Raw genomic sequence first — 22,937 nt, 5'->3', positions numbered from 1 at the left:
TTCCCAGGCTAGGGGTCAAATCGGAGCCACAGCTGCTGGCCTACACCACAGCCACGCCATAGCAAAGCGAGATCCAAGCCGCATCTGCGATCTACACCATAGCTCACGGCAACACGGGATCCTTAACCCACTGAACGAGGCCAGGGATGGAACCCACGTCCTCCTGGATACGAGTCAGGTTCGTTTCTGCTGCATCACAATGGGAAGCCCTGAACCACAGTTGTCTTCATACAGACCCTCGAGAAGAAGAGCCTGAGACAAGGAATAGCATGCAGATAGCTTTCAGAGGACGTAGTCCTAGGAAACTCTGGTAGGAGGTGGGGAAGCAAGACAGCACAGGGAAGGCAGACGATAAAAAGTGGGCTATCAAGCAGCTGAGCAGTGTAGGCAACTTCCTAGACTTCTGTAGGACTACTGGGTTAGCATAGAGCCTGCATCTCAGAGTCATTCCATCTGAGGGATGACGAAGCTGGGGCATGTTTTTCCCTAACTCCCATTGATAGGGATAGAGTAGGATAATTCAACACTTACTCTGGAAATCACATTAGGGGATTATAGACAGATTAATTTTAGGGCTGCACGCATGGCCTGTGGAAGTTCCCAAGCCAGGGATTGAATCCAAGCCACAGCTGAGACCTACGGTGCAGCTGCAGCAATGCCAGATCCTTTAACCCACTGCAGCAGCCTGGGATGGCACCCACACCTCCACAGTGACCCAAGCCACTGCAACCAGATTCTCAACCCACTGCACCACGGCAGGAACTCTGGAGAGGTAACTTTAAAGGAGTTTGGGAGAATGCTGTGAACTAATGACCACTCAAGAATTCCGATAAGTGAATATCATACGGCATTTGTCTTATTCGTGGAATCTAAAATATGGAACAGATGAGCGTATCTAAAAATAGCTGATCCTACCTAAAAATAACAAACAAACGAAAAACAGAAACAGAAGCTGAGTTGGGTAAAGGGACCTGACCTGTCTGATGTCCCACAGGAAGCAAATGGCAGAGAGGAAATCTGAGCCCAGGCTGCCTTAACTTTAGAGCCTGTGCTCTGTGGATGCTCCTGTGCCCTGGGATCTTTGTAAGTGTCCGAGTCATCACTAGCTGTGCAAGGGGGTGCTGGGGCCTGGGATCCACCACTTGTGGTTTTGAAAGCCCAATAGACACCAGTGACCCCAGGAGCACCCTGCAATGCCCCACCCGTGCAGCCCTCCAACCCTCTGATCACATGGGAAGGGAGTCCCAGCCTGCTCTCCGGGTTGTGACTTGCAGCATGTCTGTTACAGCTGCTCCCTTTCAAGCCTAATACAGACGCTGACTTTCTTATTTCTTATTTTAAAAATGAAAAATTGAGGTAAAATCGACATATGACATTGTAGAGTTTGAGATGTACTACATATTGAAAATATGTATTATATTCATATATTATATTATGTTCATACAATCTCTAACAACAATCAGAGGGCCCACAGCCCAGTCCCCAACACACACTCAGCCTCAGTAAATGCGTGTTCCATCTGATGCACTGTTGGTGGGAGTGAAAATTAGCTTGACCACTTGGAAAAACTATTGGACATTATCAGTCACAGCTAAAAAAATACCTTACCTGATGACCCAGCACTTCCAGTCCTAGGTGTACGCCCAAGAAAAGTAACTGCACACATCCCTAAAAATGTTATGCACCAACTCTAGTCACTATAACCAAAAATGGGCAACACCTGATGCCCAGCCACAGGAGAACAGGGTATATAAAGTGTGGTAAATTCATACCCCAGAGTATTGCTACCCACGGCAACATGAGTGAAGAACACAGTTCATGGCACATATGTTGAGATTCTTCAAGAATGTGAGGCTTTCAAGTCCAGGATCCAGGCACTATTCATCCCTATATCCCAGCACCCCATACAGAGTAGGTGTTTACTAAATGGTTTTTTCTTTTCTAGCATGTGGAAGTTCCCGGGCCAGGGATCAAATTCAAGCCAGAACTGCAGCCTATGCCACAGCTGCAGCAACACTGGATCTTTAACCCACCATGCCAGGCCAGGGATCGAAACAGCACCTCCACAGAGACAAGCCGGATCCCGAACCCACCTTGCCACAGCAGGAACTCCACTAAATTGTTTTTTGTAATGTGTGTGTGTGTGTGTGTGTGTGTGTGTGTGTGTGTGTGTCTACATCTAGAACCTTCTGACAATCAAGCAAGATGACTGCTAGCTGCCACCATGACCCATATCCCATCAAGGACAACAGGCTGGCCATGCAGTCAGTAAGCCAATATGAATAGTTCAGGAGTTTTTTTTCAATCTTCTTGTCTGACTTTTTAAATTGAGGTATATTTGATGTATAACAAAAACACGAGGGGGTTCGTTTTAATAAGCTCATCCCATCCCAGCCGGTCTGCGGCAGCCGGTGAACTCTTATTAAGCCTGCACACCCGGGTGGCTAAGAGGCCCCAGAGGTGCTCTAGGCTGGGGTGGCAGCAAGAAGCCGCTATGCTTCTTCTCTTCTCCATTAGGTTCATGACTCTCTAAGCTCTAATTCACCCACCAATTGCTAGAGGTTGAAGTGACTTGTAACACATTTGTTCACGGATCAAAGTCATCTGGCAGAGCATCTGGAGGCTGACCCTGAGCACAGCGTGCGTGCCTCTGAATCTCCGCTCTCAGTCTGCAACCCAGCAGATGGATTAGCAGAGAGGGCGTGCCCGAGAGAAAGCCTGGTGACCCCCCTTGCCCAGAGGCCACCAAAGCATTGTGTTTGGACTTCTTGTATGTACGACTCTTTTCACAAATTGCCACAGATTACAACGTGACAGGAGCAAGACTTATTAGCCCGTGAGATTTCTTCCACCGCCTGATTTCACTGCCTCTCTCCCTCATTCTGCTAAGAAACAAGATAAAACACCTCTTTGTCAACTGGAGGTAGGACAGTCGGTGAGGGCCGATGAAAAGGGGCTAAATTGATCTGCATAATGAAAAGCTACGAGAGGGTGGGGGGCTTGAGGTCAGGGTAGGGACACAAACACCAGGGCTAAGACAGAAAGAGCTTGGGTCTGGCAGGCGGTGGTTCTGAAACTGCCATGGAAAATGAAAACAAGGACAGGAATGGCGGTTCAAAAACTGTGGCTAAAGATTTTATAAATTGGGTCCCTGCTGGTGTTCTTCAAGACACTTAAATGGGAATTTTTCTTCATTACCGTGTAAGGGACTGGATTCTGCAAAGAGCCCGGGGGACACGAAGCCCTGCTTGCACTTCCATTAGATGGTTATTGGCGTGGTGGACTGATTCTCACACTAGACAGTGAGTTCCCACCCAGTTGTAAACCATCTGCTTGGTCTCTGAGGGCAGCCAGGTCAAGGGCAAGGCTCACAATCTCCCCAACAACTTGTATACATCTATGTGCAGCATGGGAATCCGCAGAAGGACAAAAAAAAGCCCATTCCATCTCCTTCTCCCCGACAGGAGTCTATAGATACCTTAGGACTGTCAAATTTAAACAAATCCAGACTTAAGAAAGAATCATTCTAAAGGATTACTGCAAGTAGAGCAGGAAGAAGGAGTATTGCATTAGAAGCAGAGAAATCTGTAACGAAAGGGAAAAAACCCTGACCATAAAGTCTGCAAGCTTCTCAAGAGTTAGGGAGTAGGGAAGGGTAAGCAAGGCTAGAAAGAACTATGTGCAGAGAAGTGGGAGGAAAGGGTGGGTGATCCAGTAGATCAGAGGATGTTTGACCCTGAACCCATCTACCCACAAAGTTCAAGAGCCTGAGAGGAGGAAAGAAGCTTCACAGAAGTTTGGTTAACAAACATTTTGTTCCAAATGATCCCAGGAGACAGCAGTTCAGCTAGTCATCTATGGTGGGGGAGGTGGGGATTTGAAAAGTGTGTTTATCATTGGTAAACATTGGGGGCATCTGTAAGTCTTATCTAAAGCATATGGAGAAGAGTGGTTCTTTGCAGTAAGCCATTTTTCCAGAATACAGGAGGATGGAAGGCTTTCTTAACCATCAGATAAAATTCAACATTGTCAGGATGCACTTGAGCTTTTGAGTCTGTGCTCTTTTCCTAAAGGAGGCCTATTGTGGAACCAACTGGGTCATACCTCAGAAGAGGTTCTCGTCAACAAGCATCCAGGAAGCACATGCTACAGTAGAACCTGCTCACCTGGCAGGGATGGCTGCACTCAGGACATGTCCTCAATCCAGTGAAGGAGACCCCCACATGTGCTTATGATGACAGATGAGCCTCATGCTAGGAGGAGCTCTCAGGTCAGCCTTCAGCTTCCCAATACCCATGTTAGGCCACTCTCCAACGCTCCATCCTGCTAGCTGGTGACTCACTCTCTGCTTTCTTTCTGTTGACCTTAAAAAAAAAAGAGATCTCCAGCTATTTCTTCAGTAAAAAGTGGATTCATTTGAGATCAACAATGAACTGCAGTTTGGGGTCTGCAACTATGGTGAGCCCTGTGCAAGTCCTCAGCAAAAATGGAGAGAACTCTTTACAGAGGGGATAAGAAGTTGGAAGGCCTATAGTAAGCAGAGTCTGGCTTTTCATTGGCTAAGTTGTGACTGTGTCCAATTGGCTGAGCTCCTGCTGGGCAAGAAGAGGGAGTCCTTCTTCCTGTTGGACTCTGATACTGTCACGGGGTGTGAGAGCTCCCCTTTCTGGTCTTCTGACTATTTAATTGATGTTTCTTTTTATTAATTTTTTTACATTTCCCCCTTTTGATGAAGCTATTTCTCTGAAAGCATCTTTGAGCAAGAGTCAAGTTTTCTTGTTTCAGGGCCTTTTGTCTCTCAACGTCAGGAAGGACCCTCCTGGGTGTCATATCTTACAATGGAGAGAAAGTGCACAGACCAGAAACCTACAGAGGTCACATTTGACTAACAAGTAGGGGTAGGAGAGACAGCTCTCATGCATTTTTTTTTCCTAAAGATTATTTTATCAAGACCATAGATATCTATGGAGGTCATCTGAAACATTATGTCATCGCCGAAATTTTGGGGACAAAATAACAACAGGCCTGGTCCAAATATTTGAGAAAGCTGTCTTACCAGATGTCATCTGTCTCATTTCTGGGAAATCTTTACTTTCAGATCACCAGATGATATGTAAGTGCAGTCAGGGTTTGGTATTCTCTTTAGGTGTGTCACATATATCCAAGAGTCTATTCCTTAGAGTTTGATAGCACAAGGGTTGGTCAGCAGTAGCAGACGGGCCCTTTCCAAAAAGGTTGAAGAGAATCCTTCTGGGGACGTCTTTTCCAATAGACAGAAATCCCACATCACACATCACAAGAAGTGGTGCTCAAAGTCTTCATCTCCCAAGAGCACGTTGTGGAAAAATTGCTCTACCAAAACATGGTGTGTTGTTGTTATTGTTGTTGCTGTTGCTATTGTTGTTGTTTTAGAGCCGCATCCACAGCATATGGAAGTTCCCAAGCTAGGGGTCAAATCAGAGCTGCGACAACACCAGATCTGAGCCTCGTCTTCGACCTACACACTGTAGCTCACAGCAACACTGGATCTTTTAACCCACTGAGCGAGGCCAGGGATTGAACCTACATGCTCATGGACACTATGCCGGGTTTGTTACTGCTGAGCCACAATGGGAACTTAAAAGTGGTCATTTTTAATAGACGCATCTAGACCTTAGCAACACTGAAGTATCTCTCCCTTTATCAGTTGTGCATCAAAAGAGGCAGCAGCCAAGTGTCTTGGGCATCCTGAGACTATTTTAGAGGGTGGGAGTTTATGAGTTCCAAAAGGGGAGGATCTGATATTTAGAAGGGTCAATGACAACACTTTTGGCCATGGTATTTGGATGGCCTCTACTAACTTTGCCAATTGAGCCTTAATAGTCCTGTTGTGCATTCAACTAGCCCAGAAGACCGAGGGTGGTAAGCTCAATGAAAGGATTGTAAAACCAGCCAAACAGCACAAACTTGTCAGAGTCCCTGACCAGTAAAATGGATTCCTTGATCACTGTGAAGTTTGAGAGGAGTTCCCCAGGTAGGGATGATCTTTTCCGAAAAGACTTTAGCCACAGAAGAGGCAGGAGTCCACCTGCAAGCGGAGGCTAAAAGAGTTCCCTGCAGATTTTCATGAGGAGTCGGGAGCATCACACAGTCACAAGAGACTTCATCAGAGACAGGGAGGAGGGCAGGGGGGAGAACAGCGGCAGAGTTAAGAGTTATGTGAGGAGCGAGCAACAAAAACACTCCATAGGAGAGGAGGCAGTTGAGTGTGATGAGAATTCAAGAGGGCTTCGACTGAATGAGGTACCAAACTGGTCAAAGAGAATCCCACAGTGATTTTCTCAGGGATCTTAACCAAGAGAACAGTGGCAGTACTGGCTCTAAGGCAGGAGGATATCCCCATGTCACAGGGTCCAGTGGCTGGATATATACCTAGGGTTTGATGGTGGTCCCCATGTTTGGGGGTGAGTACCCCAAGGGTATTCCCTTCCTTTTCATATGCAGGTGGAAAGGGGGGAATCTATCACTGGGATGCTCGAGGACACACAGGTTCATCAAACTCTCCTTTAAAGCCTTAAAGTCTATGCTGTCTGGTTCTTCCCATAAAACTGGGTTGAGGTTGTTATTCTTTGGTAAAACATACAGAGGTTTGGCCATAAGAAAGGAATTGGACCTCCAATTTTGGCAGTAACCCACTAGCCAGAAAGGAACTCACGGGTGGTGCTTAGTTTTGGGTTTGGGGAAATTTTTTTTAATGATTTTTTTATTTTTTTCCATTATAGCTGGTTTACAGCGTTCTGTCAATTTGCTACTGTACAGCAAGGTGACCCAGTCTCACAAACATATAATCATTCTTTTTTTCTCACATTATCATGCTCCATCATAAGTGATGAGATGTAGTTCCCAGGGCTAGACAGCAGGATCTCATTGCTTCTCCATTCCAAAGGCAATAGTGTGCATCTAGGAACCCCAAATTTCCAGTCCATCCCGCTCCCTCCCCCTGGGTTTGGGGAAATTGAGGACACCATGAAGCCTGTATGGGTCTAGACGTAGCACTTATTCTGGCATCAGATGCCTTAAATATAAAACCTAGCTTTTGGCAAACTGCAATGTTTCCCCGGTGACCTTATTTCCCTTTACGGTTAAAAGCTTTAGCAGGTGGATGCTGTTCGTCTGTGAGGAGGCTTCAGCAGGAGAGCAAAGAGGCAAGTCAGCCCCATACTGCAACAACATAGAACCTTTAGGGAGCTTTCTATTATCCAAATCAGACTTCAGGATTTCTGAGAACTAAGAAGGAATCTCAGTAAAACTCTCTGAGGGTTTACCGTCCAGGTGAGTTGTTTTTCTTCCCAAGTGAAGGCAAAAAAAAAAAAAAAAAATCATTGGTTAGCCTAATCGACTGGAATACCAAAGACTGCACTGCATACATCAATTAGCGTCAAGAATTTATTGTTGGTGGGAATGGATGTGAGTAACATACGGGGGTCAGGAACAGCAGGGTGGCGAAGGATGACAGTGTCATGTATTGCTCAGGAGTCCTGGACACGCCTCCACCTTGGCCCTTAGATTTTTGTCCCCATAGAATAGGAGAATTAGAGGGACTCCTCTAAGGGATAATGAGGCCTCGAGCCTTGTAATCCTCGACTATGAGCTTTAATGCCTTGAAGGGCTTCTTTACGTAGAGGACACTCATTAAATCTGGAAAGAGGTTTTGACGGATACTGTTTGAATTTTGATGGGAGGTGTGCCATGAATTTTGTCCATACCACTTGGAGATTTTGCCCAAATGGAAAGGCAGTGGCTGATTCAATAGAAGGTCATTGTTTCCAGAATCAGCCCTCGTACAGTCAGAGAGGGAGCAAATAAAAAGACATCAAAAGGTCATTTAATTAACCTGATTGGTTGCTTTGATGACTACTGTCAAATACTAAAATGATTTCCCCCTTTTGGAAGAAAGAAATTCTGGCATGATACTTCTTTAAGAAGTCTCAGTCTGAAAAATGGACAGCGACAGAGGAACCAAGGGGGAGAGGGGATGGATCTCACCAAGGGCCTAAATAGAAGGGAATAGGTTCAGGGGCAGAAAGCCTTTGAGGTTCATTAGAGAGTCCCACTGTTTGAATTGTTTTAACCCTCCGAGGCAGGGGCTGCTTTATAGTCGCAGTGCTGAGCACTCCAAGTGTGGCTCCGTGTCACTTAGGACTGGAAAAGAGTCATCCTCAATCTGGAGAAATGTTTCTCTGAGCCAATTAGGATGAAGCATTGGGAAGTTCTCTGTAATTCCTCCAAGCCCCAGCACTGAGAAGAGGGAGGATCTTGGAAAGTCTGGTTAGAAGGATGAAGGTGGAGCTCCTGTCGTGGCTCAGAGGCAATGAATCCGACTAGTATCCATGAGGACCCAAGTTCCATCCCGGCCTCACTCGGTGGGTTAAGGATCAGGGGTTGCCACAAGCTGTGGTGTAGGTCGCAGACACGGCTTGTTTCCCGCATTGCTGTGGTTGTAGCGTAGGCCAGCGGCTACAGCTCCGATTCAGTCCCTAGCCTGGGAACTTCCATATGCCATAGGTCAGGCCCTAAAAAGACAAAAAAAAAAAAAAAAAGGATGAAGGCACTTGAAACACGAAAATCTGTAACAGTCTGTTTTCCAACGTCCTGGCTGTTTGCAATACCAGTGGAAACTGGGAGAGTTTTGGTTTCATTGAGGGGCCTTCAGTGGCTGGAATTGAAGATGAAGAATTTTAGCTCTCTTCCTTTCAGGTGACTGACTCATCTAGAGAGTGCCAGAGACCTGGCTCACCAGATTAACTAAATCTGGAACGGGACATAGTTTTCCATTCCATCCTGCTCTACTGGACAAGACGGGAAAGGTCCCAGTTCAGCCCATTAACAAACAGAGTTAAAAGCTATCTAGGTGAAATCAGTATCTCAAGGAAGACTAGAATTTCCTTCAAAAATAACCTGAAGCTGATTATAACATTCATACACAGGTTCACCAGACTTGGAAAAATCCGAGGAATTGCCTAATGAAGTCGCCTGGCAATTGCCTGACCTGAATAGACAATACCGGTCTCCTAGCTGTAATTCTAGAGGCCTTGCAGAATTTTCCCAATTAGCAGTTTTCATCCAAGGCTGGGCCTGGTCTTCACTGACAAGCATGTCAGCTGGATGGGAGAAACCAGGCTGGTAAGTGAGAATGGCTACACTGAATCCCTCAGCAAATCAGTGAGGACCTGTGGTTACTCTGGAAAACCTCTAACTATGGCTCACAGTTCAGCTCCAGTCCAAGGAGTATAAGAACTTAAGGGTGTAGCTCGTGGATCCTCAGAAGGCTTAATTTTTTTGTTTGTTTGTTTTTCTTTTTAGGGCCATACCTGCAGCATATGGAGGTTGCCAGGCTAGGGGACAAATCAGAGCTGCAGCTGAAGCTGCCAGCCTACATCACAGCCACAGCAACGCAGGATCCATAACGCACTGAGAAAGGCCAGGGATCAAACCTGCGTCCTCAGGGATGGCAGTCGGATTTTTAACACTCTGAGCCCCAACAGGAAGTCCAGAAGGCTTAATTTTAAAGGGATATGTTCTGATAAGTTCAGAGGAAAAGGGAGTGGAGAAAGCTTCAGAGAAAAAGAGAAGTTTGGAAAGAGAATTAGTATGGAAGGGGGACTGGGGGTGTAGAGGAAGGGCAGGCAGCGTGGACGAGGAGAAAGATGGTTCTGGAGGTGAAGCCTGGCCGAAGAGCCTAAGGAGAGAGAATGGCGCCAGAGGCAGAGCCTGAGACAAAGAAGCTGAGGAAGAAGAGCCTGAGGCTTTGGAAGCCATTGTAACTTTCTTTAACCGTCTGTTTGCCTGACTTAATCTTAAAATCTTATTTTGCAGAGTGGCCATTTCAAGCTCCTGATAACATTCGGGAGCTTCTAAACACCCATCAAAAGAGGCATCTCATTCAGTTTGGGAAATTTGGAGACGCAGTTGTCCAACTTGATTTTAAGAAAAGTAAGTTTGGGGATTTCAAAAGTTCCCCATAAGGGCCACTGATGTTCTAAACTGCCTTTGGTCGGGTCAAATCCATTTGGTGAGAAATGCACATGAGGAAAGACAGGCTTTCCAACATTAAGATCGGCCAGGGTCCCTGTACTAGGTGGAGATCCTCAAAATATTTAAATAACTGGGACCCCACTTCTCAGAGGTTTCTCTCTAGAGTAAAAGAATTTTTGAACAGCCTAAACAGCTCAAATTCGTCAAAATAGCCTGCAGTTCAAATATCCCAAATAGCCTGGAACTAGCCAGTTTGAAGGGAACAGTCTGGCCCCAAGAGAGTCGGGCCAAAAGCTACTCAACCCAATTCCAGTAGAACAGCCCCTACTCCAAACCAAGGGGTCAGGGCGACACAGATCCAGTTGAGACAGTCTGATTTCAAAATCAGACCCAGACTTACATTCAGAACAACCAGATAGGATAAAACCTTAAAACAGATCTCAAGTAAAACCTGGAGAGCTTCAAAATGCAAAGAGGGTAACATCTCAGATCCAAGAGGGAAAACGTACCCTCCAGCTCCAGGGATGGTGAGAAAAGCAGTCACAATCACGGGCTCAGTGTGGGTCCTGCTCTTGTTTACACACCAGCCTCAGCCTCCTTAGCGGTCTTGTCTGGATCCTGTATGGTTTACCAAAATGTCACCCTTAAGCAAACAGACTACCAGTTATTTCTCCAGAAAAAAATGTTAAAAAGCTTTATTTTGGATCAACAAAGAAGTTCGATTCAGGATCTGCAACCATGGCAACCCACGTGCAAATCCCCAGCAAAAATGCAGAGGAAGGAGTTCCTGAAGTGGCTCAGCAGTAACAAAGCTGACTAGTATCCATGAGGACGCGGGTTCAATCCCTCGCCTCGCTCAGTGGGTTAAGGATCCAGTGTTGCCGTGAGCTGTGGTGTAGGTTGAAGACAAGGCTCTGATCCCGCATTGCTGGGGCTGGGGCTGTAGGGGCCAGCAGCGGCAGCTCTGATTGGATCCCTAGCCTGGGAACATCCATAGGTCACAGGTGCGGCCCTTAAAAAAAAAAAAAGAAAATTAACAAATGCAGAGGAAAACTCTTTAAAAGAGGGAAAAAGGAAGGGTTACAGCAAGCAAAGAGGCCATGGCCTTTCACAGGTTGAGTTGTGCCTGCCTCTCATTGGCTGAAAAGCTCTCATCAGGCAAGAAAAGAGAATCCTTCTTCCTGCTGGGCTCTGTCATCACAGGGTGTGAGAGCTGCCCCTACTGGTCTTCTGACTCTATTTAATTAAGGTTTCTGTTCATTAATTGTTTTACTCTTCCTACCTTTGGGGTTTTGTTCTCCCTCTATAACTCCACACAGAACCCCCAACAGCTCCCGCCAACCCCTGAATGAGCCACTGGGCCACTTGTTTCAAAAGTTTTTCATGGAACAAGGACCTACTATACAGCACAGGGAATGCTACTCAATATTTTGTAATAACCTGTAAGAGAAAAGAGCCTGAAAAAAATAGATATATATGTATGTATAACTGAATCACTTTGCGGTACACCTGAAACACAACATTATAAATCAACTATATTAAAATTTTTAAAAAATCTTTCAGATTTCCTGTTGTGACTCAGTGGTAATAAAACTTGACTAGTAACCATGACGATGCAGGTTTGATCCCTGGCCTCGCTCAGTGGGTTAAGGAGCCAGCATTGCTGTGAGCTGTGGTGTAGGTCACAGATGTGGCTTGGATCTGGCGTTGTGATGGCTGTGGTGTAGGCCGGCAGCTACAGCTCCAATTTGACCCCTAGCCTGGGAACCTCCATATCCACGGATGCAGCCCTAAAAAGACAAAAAATAAAAATCTTTTAAGTGGTATTAAGATGGTAAATTTTATGTTTTTACCTCAAAGTTTTTTTAATTTTTTAATTACCAGTATATCATTCTTGAAGAACCGCATGACATACCAGAAAACCAGAGACCCCAAAACCAGTCTGAGGGTCATTCAAGACAGTCATAAGGCTGCCTCAGAAAAGGAGTGTCACTCTAGGGGAGCAGTGCATCTTCCAGGTCCTGGGCTGTTGGGTGTCCACCCTGTGTCCTCATGTACTTTGGCCTACGCGCCAGGACCTACCAATCTATACAACATCCGTATGCAAATTATAACATCCTTAGGCAACATCTCTGTGCAAAACATCCTTATGAAAAACACACTCCTTCTTGGTAGACCCAAGGCTCTCCACACATAGCCTGCTGGTAAAAGGAACCTTTATGCAAAGAGAAAGCTACTCTTTCCTCTGGGTAGAAGCAGGGCTGCATCATGGTACGTGACTTAGCCAGCAAAACACTTACTGGAATTCACACATACCTTTGCTTGCTGCCTTTGTTCGGTGCACAAACCTCTTAACCATATCGGGCAGGCCTGCCCATGCCTGCCTCCAACCAATACCCCCAAAGTCTGGTTTGCCTCCCTTGGGCCTATCTACACAACAAATAATTTCCTACTTGGCCTTTTTTTTTTTTTTTTTTTTTTTTTTTTGGCTTTTTAAAGTCGCACCTGAGGTACATGGAGGTTCCCAGATGAAGGATCGAATCAAAGCTACAGCTGCCGGCCTACATCGCAGCCACAGCAAGGCCAGATCCAAGCCACATGTGCAACCTACACCACAGCTCACAGCAACACTGGATCCTTTAACCCACTGAGTGAGGCCAGGGATCGAACTCACAACGTCATGGTTCCTAGGAGGATTCGTTTCCACTGCACCACAACGGGAACTCCCTACTTGGCCTTTCTGGCATCTCTGCTGCCCTCAGCTGGGCTTTACTCTATTTCTGGCATTTCCTCCTGATAAATCCATTGGCTCAAATCACGGAACGCACTAGGAGGTCCACACCTCTCATCCCATCACCGTCATCATCGCCAACCAAAATTCTCTCCCAGCTTCCAGTGCATGAAAGAATCAGCCCATATGTTTACAGCCAAGCCTCATGTCCAGAAGTGCAAGCACACTTCCTTTCAGATCCAGGCCCTCTTCGTCTTCAGGGTTTTTCTTCCTTGGGGTCCCCTGGGAAGGCGTGAAACCATTTCCCTCTTTCCGGGCAGCCCTCCATCCATGTCATCAGCCGGGTTTATTGGAAAATGCCTCATTCCCTGGTGATCGCATATTTACTTCTTATGTTGCATAAAGCATTTAGAGCGATAGAAATTGAGACCCATCTCCCAGCCCAAAATAGAGGAGAGTCATTTTGGCTGGAGTTATTGAACTGTTATAAAGTGTCTATTCTGGCTGACCCCAGATGGGTCAGTCTGCTCTTTCCATTTCTTATCTCGGTGGAAACATCATTTTCATGGAGGAAAATAAACCCTTTCCCATTTCTCTTAAGAAAGGGAATAAAGAAAGGAAATACATAACTGCTGACATCCAACCTGTTAATGACTTTGTGGGTCCTCATAAAAGCATCTTACAGAATTTTGCTTTTCCTCTCCGGCTCTTAAAGATTAAACTAAAATTAGTCTGGTATGAAATGCCGCAGCCCTGTCGTTGCTCGTGAAAGGGAAGCCATCTCCATGCTCCCGTGCTCCTGTCTCTCCTCTTGCAGGAATAGGATCAATGTCACCGCCAAGGCTGGCATGTCATCGATGTTGGCAGGTACCACGGTGAGCGTGGCAGAGAGGCGGCTGTCCCACTGACAGCATCAGCTGTTGTTTCATGTGTTCCCCGTCAGGATGTCACATACGACAGAAGGAGACGGCAGGGAAGAGCCCCAACAAGCAACGAGTGTCACGCAGAGAATTATCTCGAGCCGTCCCCCTGGCCTCTCCCTCCTGTTTACAAGGGATATGCCCGCACCTCCTTCTCTTGGCCCCTTGGCACATAAAATGAACATCTAAATCTGCCTCTGACTCGCCTCACGCATTCGTTCATGCATTCACTATTTACTGAGCCCTACTGTTACGGCTGAATTGCGTCCCCCACAAAACTCATATGTTGAAGCTCTGACTGTCCAGGACCTCAGAGCATGACTGTATTTGGAGATAGGGTCTTTAAAGAGGGATTAACTTAAAATGAGACTTGGGAGTTCCCATCGTGGCTCACTGGCAACAAACCCAACTAGTACCCAAGAGGATGTGGGTTCGATCCCTGGCCTCACTCGGCGGGTTAAAGGATCCGGCATTGCCATGGGCTGTGGTGTAGGTCACAGACACAGCTCGGATCTGGCATTGCTGTGGCTGTGGTGTATGTAGGCTGGCAGCTGCAGCTCTGATTTGACCCCTAGCCTGGGAACTTCCAAATACTGCGGGTGCAGCCCTAAAAAGCAAAGATAAATAGATAAATAATAATAAAATGAAATGAAATGAAATTAGACTCCTAGGGCAGCCCCCGATCCTGTCTGACTGGTGTCCTTATAAGAAGAGGAAATCTGGAAGTCCCTGGTGACTCAGTGGGTTAAGAGTCCGGTGTTGTCACTGCTGTAGCTCTGTTTACCACTGTGGCACAAGTTCGATCCCTGGCCCAGGAGCATCCACATGCCACAGGTGTGGCCAAAAAAAAAAAAAGAAGAGGAAATTTGGACACACAAATGGGTACCAGGGACGCACGCACACAGAGAAAAGAGCCTGTGAGGACACAGCAAGAGGGTAGCTGTCTGCAAACCAAGGAGAGCAGTCACAGGAGAGAGCAACCCTGCCCATACCTTGGGCTCAGACTTCCAGCCTCCAGAACTGGGAGAAAGTTAATTTCTGCTGTTGAAACCACCCAGTCTCTGGTGTTTTATTATTGCAGCCCTAGCAATCTCATGCACTTGCTGTGAGCCAGTCACTGTGCTCAGTGCTGGAAAGGGGCTCTGAGTCCATGTAAATCTGATTCTTAGTCCAGATGTCCCATTCTGCCACTCTGTCAATGCCACTCCTCTAACCCCCTCCCCTGAAGTCTGTGACTCCTGATAGGAAGGCTGCAGAAAGGATATTCTCCCAGTGGGTGGATCTTTTTCAGGTACATCAATTTGCAGGACTTTGATTCCATGGGTATGATTTTCTTGTAAAACCCGATGTTTCAAAAATAAGCAGTTTTCAAAGCAGGGGGCATCACTCGTGAGACAGCACCATATGCCATCAAGGGATTAAATGTCATTCCTCACTCTGTGGAGTGTAAATACCTGCAGTCTGTGAGAAGTGAAACAAATCTGGAGGGAGTGCAGTTTTGTTCTTATAGAAGCAATTCCTATTGCTTGAAGAGTGTATCCATTGAGATGCTGTTGCTTGCAAGGAATAGAAAACCTGGCCAAATGGCCTTAAACAATAAGGAGAATTGACTGATTCAGTATCTAAAAATTCCAAAGATAAGATGAACTTTAGAAATAGCTAATCAGGGCTCCACTGCCTTTGTCTGATTCTCTTGGTTCTGCTCTTCTCTGAGTGGCTGGCTTTGTCTTTAGGTTGGCTTCCCTCGTGGTTACAAAATGGCTGCAACAGTTCTGGACCTCACATCTGTATGCTAAATCATGCAAAGCAAGAGAGTATCTTTGTCTCAGCATCCCCATATGGAGTCTAAGATTTATCCTGATTTGTGCAGCTTAGGTCCTATGTCAAGACATCCAGAGTTCATTATAACGGTCAGAACGATGAAACACATGGATTGGCTTAGCTCAGGCCATGGACTACTCCCCTGGATCTAGGAGTGAAGCCAGCTTCCTCAAAATCACATGCATTCCCAAACATAAATTGGAGCATGCTACAGCCAGGACTAGAGGAAGGATGTCAGTGAGGAGATTATGGTGCTCAAGAAATACCATCCATCCTGAAAGTGCTTCAGGTTGAATGCAATGATTAAGGAGGAAGAGAAGGAGGAGATAAAAGAGAAAGAAAAGGGTCAGGAGAGAGAAGGAGGAGGAGGATGAAAAGGAGGGGGGAAGAGGAGGAACAACTACTATGGAAAACAGTATAGAGTTTCCTCAAAAAAATCTGAAATACAACCACCACATGATCAAGAAATCCTGCTTCTGGAAATTTATCCCCCAAATTGAAATCAGGATCTGAAGATATATTTGCACTCCCATATTCATTTCAGCATTACTCACAGTTGATATTCAGAAACAACCTAATGTCCATCAGTTGATGAATAGATTTTTAAATATGGTATATACATACCAGAATATTATTCTGTCTTAAAAAAGAAGGAAATCCTGCAACATGCAACAACATGGATGGCTCTGGAAGACATTATGCTCAGAAATAAGCCAGTCGCAGGAGGGCAAACACTGCATGATTCCACTTATACAAATTATCAAAGATTATCAGACTCATAGAAGCAAAGTATAGAATGGCAGTTGTCAGAGTCTGGGGGTCGGGGGGAGTTGCTAATCAATGGGTATCAAATTCCACTTGTGCAAGATAAGAAAGTTGTAGAGATCTCCTACACAACCTCATGACAATAGATAACAATTTTTAGGTCACACAAAAATCTGTCAAGAGGGGAGATCTCATATTAAGTGTTCTTACCAAAATAAAATAATATTTAGAGAAAGAAAGAAAACCACTAGTTCAGACCATGCAGTTCTAGTGGTGAGGACAGAAGCACCTCAGGCAAAGGAAACAGTGCAGCCAAGGCCTGGAGGCAGGAGGAGTTGAAGCACTTGGGGACACTGTGTCCTTTGGTGACACTGACTCCTGGGGAGGGAGAGAAACGGAACAGGAAGTGTGGGCGGGGTCTTATCTCCAGGGCCCTGTTCTCCAAGCTGAATTTCAGAGGTTGCAGTCTTTTTAAAAGGGCCAGGGTGAGGAGGGAGTAAATGGTATAATTTTCATTCGAGAAAGCTGGCTCTCGTGAGTCGAGAGGGCAGACGAAGGGACAGGAAAAGTGGCCCAGGGCATAGACATGAAAGATGTGAAGACCAATTAGCTGGCCCCATGAGCACAATTTCCATGTTCACAGAATACAGCCTGGCCAAGCACATCTAGGCCTGAGGCTGGCTCTTTCAAATGCACTGGACTCCCAGAAATCCCTCCATGGTCTGAACCCGGCCATTCCAGAATCCACCTGCTGCGCAGACGGGACCATCCCCAGCACAGGTTCCTGCTCAAGGAGACAGGTTCCTGCCTATGCAGAGCACCACCTCTGTGCCAGGACTGGGCTGGACCATGCCACGTTCCATTTTAACCTCACAATCTCCCCATTTTACAGACGGGAAAGCAGGCCTGCAGGAAGAGAGGGACGTGCTCAGAGGCACACAGGTGATAACCAGGACTTAAAACAGCCTTCTGACACCAGGCCTGCTCCACCCTACCTCACCCCCTCACCCATGGGCAGGAAGGGATCTTAGTATCATCATCACCAGGGATGATGGGGAAAGTTAGTCCTGAGTGTGAGTGCAAAGTTCTAGGAGAGAAGGTCTTATGTTCTAAATGTAGGTCTCTTGATAGACTGGTACATGAAGGCAGAGATGGGTCCAATCCATAGGTTTTTCTGTCTTGAAAAGATGATGGTGATGATGATAATGGTGGTGGTGGTGGTGGTGATGATAATGGTGGTGATGGTGGTGGTGGTGATGGTGATAATGATGGTGGTGATGGTGATGATGATGGTGATGGTGGTGGTGATGATGATAATGGTGGTGGTGGTGGTGGTGATGATGATAATGATAGTGATGGTGGTGATGGTGATAATGATGATGGTGGTGGTGGTGGTGGTGGTGGTTATGGTAGCAGTGATGATGATAATGATGGTGATGGTGGTGATGATGATGGTCATGATGATGATGGTGATGGTGATGATGATAATGGTGGTGATGGTGGTGGTGATGGTGGTGATGGTGGTGGTGGTGATGATGATAATGGTGGTGATGGTGATGATAATGATGGTGATGGTGGTGATGATGATGATGATGATGATGGTGATGATGATAATGATGGTGATGGTGGTGATGGTAGTGGTGATGATGATAATGGTGGTGGTGGTGATGATGGTGATGATAATGATGATAGTGATGATGGTGGCGATGGTGATGATGGTGGTAGTGGTGGTGGTGATGGTGATGATGCTGATGGAGACCAAAATCCAGTGAAAATTACACAACACTGTAAATCACCTATACTTTAATTTTTTTTAATTCAATAAAAAACTAAAGGACTTGGGGTATCACCAAATGATGGCACCTTCCCTGCAGATGGGTAGGAGGATATCTTTAAACCCCTCTCCTTGAACCAGCCCAACCGAGGTTCAAAGGAATCAATCCAAAGGTGAGCAGGCTCAGGACTGAAGAGCGGCATCTGGGAACAAACTGAAGCCTGAGAGGTGAAACCAGCAGAGAATACACACTGGGTTTGGCTAAATCTCAAATCATCAAGCTGAAACACCCTACCCAGTTTCCGTTGTCCCCTGGGGCTGGGCCTCCACCAGTCACCACTTCCGGTCCAGGGGCCAAACTTTCACTCTACTTTCTGCTAAGTGTCCTCACACAGGCACTGAAGTCCTTTTGACCAACAGCCAAGCACACCTGGCAGTGTTTCTTCCTTGCTTTGGCCACTAGGACACTTAGGGCCAGTTAGCAGTGCCTGCCCTTGGCTCCCACCTTAGTAAAACTATCCAACTTTATAGTTTGTACCCCTGCCAATTATAATTTTCATTCTCACTCTTTCTCTTCTCCTTTTATTCTCTCTTTATCCTGATTCATTCTTCTCTTTAATTTTATTTTAGTGGGTTGTTTTTGTTTTCTAAGCTGCCTCGGACATTTTCGTTTGTTTTGTTGGAGTTGTTGGTTTTTTTCGTTTTTTGTTTTAGGTTTTTAGGGATGCAGGTGTGGCATATGGAAGTTCCCAGGTCAGGGGTCAAATTGGAGCTGCAGCTGCTGGCTGCCACAGCCACAGCAACGCCAGATCTAAGCCCCATCAGTGACCTAAACTGCAGCTCTTGGCAACGCCGCAGGCTTTAAGCCATTGAGCAAGGCCAGGAATCAAACCCACATCCTCATGGATACTAGTCAGGTTCTTAACCCACTGAGCCACAGTGGGAACTCCCAACTGCCTCAGACATTTTTGGAAGAAGATGGGGACCATGTAAACCAGTAACTAAGGAGGAGCTAAGAATAGCAGCCAGCCTGCACGGAGCCTTCACCATGAGATGGCACTAAACTAAGCCCTTCTCTTTTCAGCCACTAATTCCTTTGCTCTTCACAAGGCCTATTCCACAAACATAACAGAAGACTTGGGGTTAGATCTATTTTATAGGCCCAAAAGCATAGGCTACAGCATTGAACCACGATCAGACAGTGCATGACAGGCCCTGGGCTTACCCAGGGGCAGGCAGCTCCAAGGCAGGCTCTGGGCCATCTGGAGGAACTGCCAACTCCCCCCCTCCCGCAGGCGCGTGGAAGCAACAGCAGCTCTTGAGTTCCGACCTCTTGCCTGCCCTGTTTATGGAGACGACTTCTGAGAAACCATTTCCCATGTTCTCAGAACAGATAGTTGCAAGAAGAGGTAATGAAAGTATGGAGCTCGCAAATGTCACATTAGCGATAGAAGGAAGTACGCTGGTGAGAATCAGTCGCTGCAAAATTAATCACCCCGAGTGAGCGTATTAACATTTATAATCACAAGTGTCTTGCAGATCAGGTCTGCAGCAAACTGATTTAGCTGTAACCTGTTTGCCACACCATCATGTTTGCATTATCCAAGCGGCATGCTACAGGCTTGCCTCTGGCAGGCCGGGCTCTCCTAGTCTTGCTGGTGTGAAATGCTAGGCTCTAGCAGCCTCCAGAAGCCCCTTTTGCACCAGTCTCTGCACTTATGGGCTCCTGCCCTCCACACTCCACACCAGCCAGGTATGGACAGGGCTGGGGACTACTGAGAAAGATCTGGAACCCAGGCCTTCTGCGCTGTCTAACTGGGAGCCAGGAGATGGTGTTCCACTCATCCCAGACAAGCGAAAGCTCCTAAACCCCTAAGGAAATGTCAAGTGCCTTCCAAGTGCCCAGCTCCATCTTTCCCACAGAGCCAGCTTCCCTCCCCTCCAAACCCATGAAGCCCCCGAGGGACTGGTTGCAAATAACAGAATCTGCCTGGGGACTTACTGAGTTTGCAGGTGCCCTCCCACGCTCTTCCAGAAGGCCCGCCCCACCTCTGTCTCACACACACATATGCCTGTGCCTGTGTTCACACATGCACAGGGCATACACACACACACACGTACACGTGCATGCACACGCCACACACACATGCACACTGCATACACACATCACCCACACGCCCTTCCCCTTTGATGCCCTCCCAGGAGGTGGACCATCCATCCACAAAGACCCTGGAAAGTACTAATTACTAAAGATACTAATTACTAACTGATCTGCCCAAATTCACATGAAGAGCTCAGGCAATGTGGAAACCCGATCGAGCCCTGGAAGACGCGCACAGAAAATATACATAGGTCACGGCTACACCGCGCCAGAAGCCATTCTCATTGGCCCACGGAATCCTTAGCTGGAAATAGGTCCAAAAATAAACAGCGCTGGTGGGAGAGAGTCCCAGATAGGTTCAGATCCCTTCCAGCTGGTGTGCAGATGTGAGCAGCGGACGAGCCAACAGAAAGGGGGCTCCTTTACTCCAGAGTGGACTGCGATTCTGGAACAGGAGGAGGAGGGCCTTTGCTATTGTCCAGGCCAACTGGCTCCTTTTACAGCTGAGGAAACAGGCTCAGAGGCCTGCGGTGCACTGTCTGCAGCCTGGCAGGCTGTGTCTCCCTGCAGCCCCACCGGCCTGGGGCCTCCCCCACACCCAGGATACCAGACTTCAGAGGACTTCCAGAAGCTTCTTCCAATCGGGGGGCCCACCTCACCCTTCCCCTGCTCCCAGTATATCCCTCACCCCTCCCCTGCTCCCAGTAAATCCCTCACCCTTCCCCTCCTCCCAGGATATCCCAGCCCCGAGCCTGACAGCCTCACAGAAGCAGGGACGGAGGGAGACTCAAGGAGGTGGAGTCCTGACGTGGGCAGTTTGCACCCACCTCCAGGCCTTGGTTTCTCTTCTGTAAAATGGGAGGGTTGGATAAGTCCCTTCCAGCCCTCCTGCTCCCTGGCCCCGAACACTCCAGGGAGCCCGCAGAACCAGGATGCTCAGGAACTTGGCCCTGTGCTGCCTTTACACCCCTCTTTTCCAGGACCGGCTTCCCCCCCAGCCTGCTCCCACCTCAGCAGAAAAGCCCAGAAACTATCCCAGTTTCTCGCATCATGGGGAAAAAAAGCAAGAGTTGTTCACGACGAAGGATAAAAACCGATTCTGGAGAAGGCAGTGCTGAACCCAAGAGACGGGCAGGGAAGCTGAGCCCAAGCCTAAAGCTGGGTCATGTGACCCACAGCTCAGCGCCCTCCCGGGGTCACCCGGCTGCCCCAGGGGAGCATCCCCTCGGGGATGGGATGACCCCACATTCAGCTTCTCCTGCCAGTGGCTCAGCGGCCTGGCACTGTGTCTCTGGCACACACAGGGTCCTGAATGCCTTGTGTGGGAGACACCGCTATGTGCCGAATCTTCGCCAAGTCTCAGTTGCCCCTCGGCGCCATTCCTGCCCCAGCAGTGACCCTCCGCATGGCCTGAGACCACCTTCAAGGGGCACCATCCCCTGTGTCTCAGCAGCCCCACTCCCCTCTTGCCTCCTCACAGGGGCTCCCTCTTGCCACGTGGCACAGGATACTGGAGAGCCAGACCTTCTCCAGCCCCACACACGTGACACCTGGAAGGAAGGACAGTGCGTGTCCCCTCCTGACCCACAACTTTCCAGGGAAAGGGCAGAATCCCCACCCAGCACGTGGAGCCCTGGTCCCCTCCTCAGGGCATCTCCCCCATCCCCACTGCAATCGACACCCACAGTCCTGAGTCACTGCTGTCACCACCAGGCTCTTGCACAGGCAGTGTCCTCCTCCAGGAATGTCCCCTCTGCCTCTAGAAAGCCTTCCCGTCCCCAGTATGAGCCGGCTGCTCTCCCCCTGGGTCCCCATAGCCCTGAGCATGCACTGTCTCAGCATGTTATTTGGTGACCGCTGGCTTCTCTGGGTCCCTGCAGGACCATGAGACCCTCTTCCAGGCTGAGGGCCCCACCGAGGACAGGGACCCTGTCCTCAGTGCCCTGCACAGAGCCTGGGCCAAGATCGTGTCCTTAGTGTTATCAGGGTCACGGCTGTCACACCTCAAGAGAAGAGGAAGAACTTGGCACTTCCTCGCATACAATGTGTTTTGCCCATTTTTCTCCTGCTCATCTCCAGGCCAAGGGAAAGCATTTCCAAACCATTTTCCAGGGACAAGGGGAAGGTTCTGCCCTCAGAAAGGAAGAGCCATCCAAGTCAAAGATTCCCTCGAAGCAAGTGATGACTGAGTTATCACCCAAACAGGGACACACCTGAGAGGGAAGGGGCCACACAGGGACAGCAGCAGCTGTCCAGACACAGGCACCGGCCTGAGCAAACCTGCCTATGCAGAAGTCCCACCACAAAGCCAGCTGAGAGGGTGGGCCCCCCACTGGGGCTGGCAAGTCACCCAGAGCAAACCTGGCCGCCAGGGTCCTTGCCTAGGTGGAAGTGACACGGATCAGAACCCATACCCTGTTCTCCAGGCATCTCCACGTCGTAGCCAGAAGGGACAGTCTCACCCACAGAGCTGCTTTCTGGAAGGAAAGGAGGTCACCCAGGAGCACTGAGGCCTCACTGTGGGAGGCAAAGGATTTCTGGAGGCCAGCCGTCTCAAAACGAGGCTCTGAGGTCCTGCAGGCGTGAGGGAACCAGGCCCTCTGCAGGCGGATCTCAGCCCGGACACCTGCCTGTGAGGAGCCCTGGTGTCCTCAGGCTGGAATGGTGGCCCTGCAAGGTCCCTCCAGGAACATCTGCTTACACACAGTGTGAACCTATGACCATGAGACCCCATCAGCCTCAGTAGTTTAGAAGGAATGTGCCGTCACCATGTGAAAGACACTGAATACACTGGTGCATTTATCGGTCTAC

At 47.9% G+C, this 22,937-nt stretch overlaps 1 long non-coding RNA gene across 1 annotated transcript in view; it reads right to left on the bottom strand.

Annotated features, from left to right (window-relative positions):
- The window catches only part of LOC102168016, a 166,852-nt gene that overhangs the window by 77,966 nt on the left and 65,949 nt on the right, over nucleotides 1-22,937 (bottom strand). Inside the window, exon 4 of the long non-coding RNA XR_001307390.2 lies at nucleotides 4,167-4,364. This is a non-coding gene — a long non-coding RNA (uncharacterized LOC102168016). The remainder of the gene's footprint in view (nucleotides 1-4,166; nucleotides 4,365-22,937) is intronic.

Source organism: Sus scrofa, chromosome 3, assembly GCF_000003025.6.
Source record: "Sus scrofa isolate TJ Tabasco breed Duroc chromosome 3, Sscrofa11.1, whole genome shotgun sequence".
Classification (NCBI taxonomy): domain Eukaryota; kingdom Metazoa; phylum Chordata; class Mammalia; order Artiodactyla; family Suidae; genus Sus; species Sus scrofa.
This window is presented reverse-complemented; position numbering and strand designations above follow the sequence as displayed.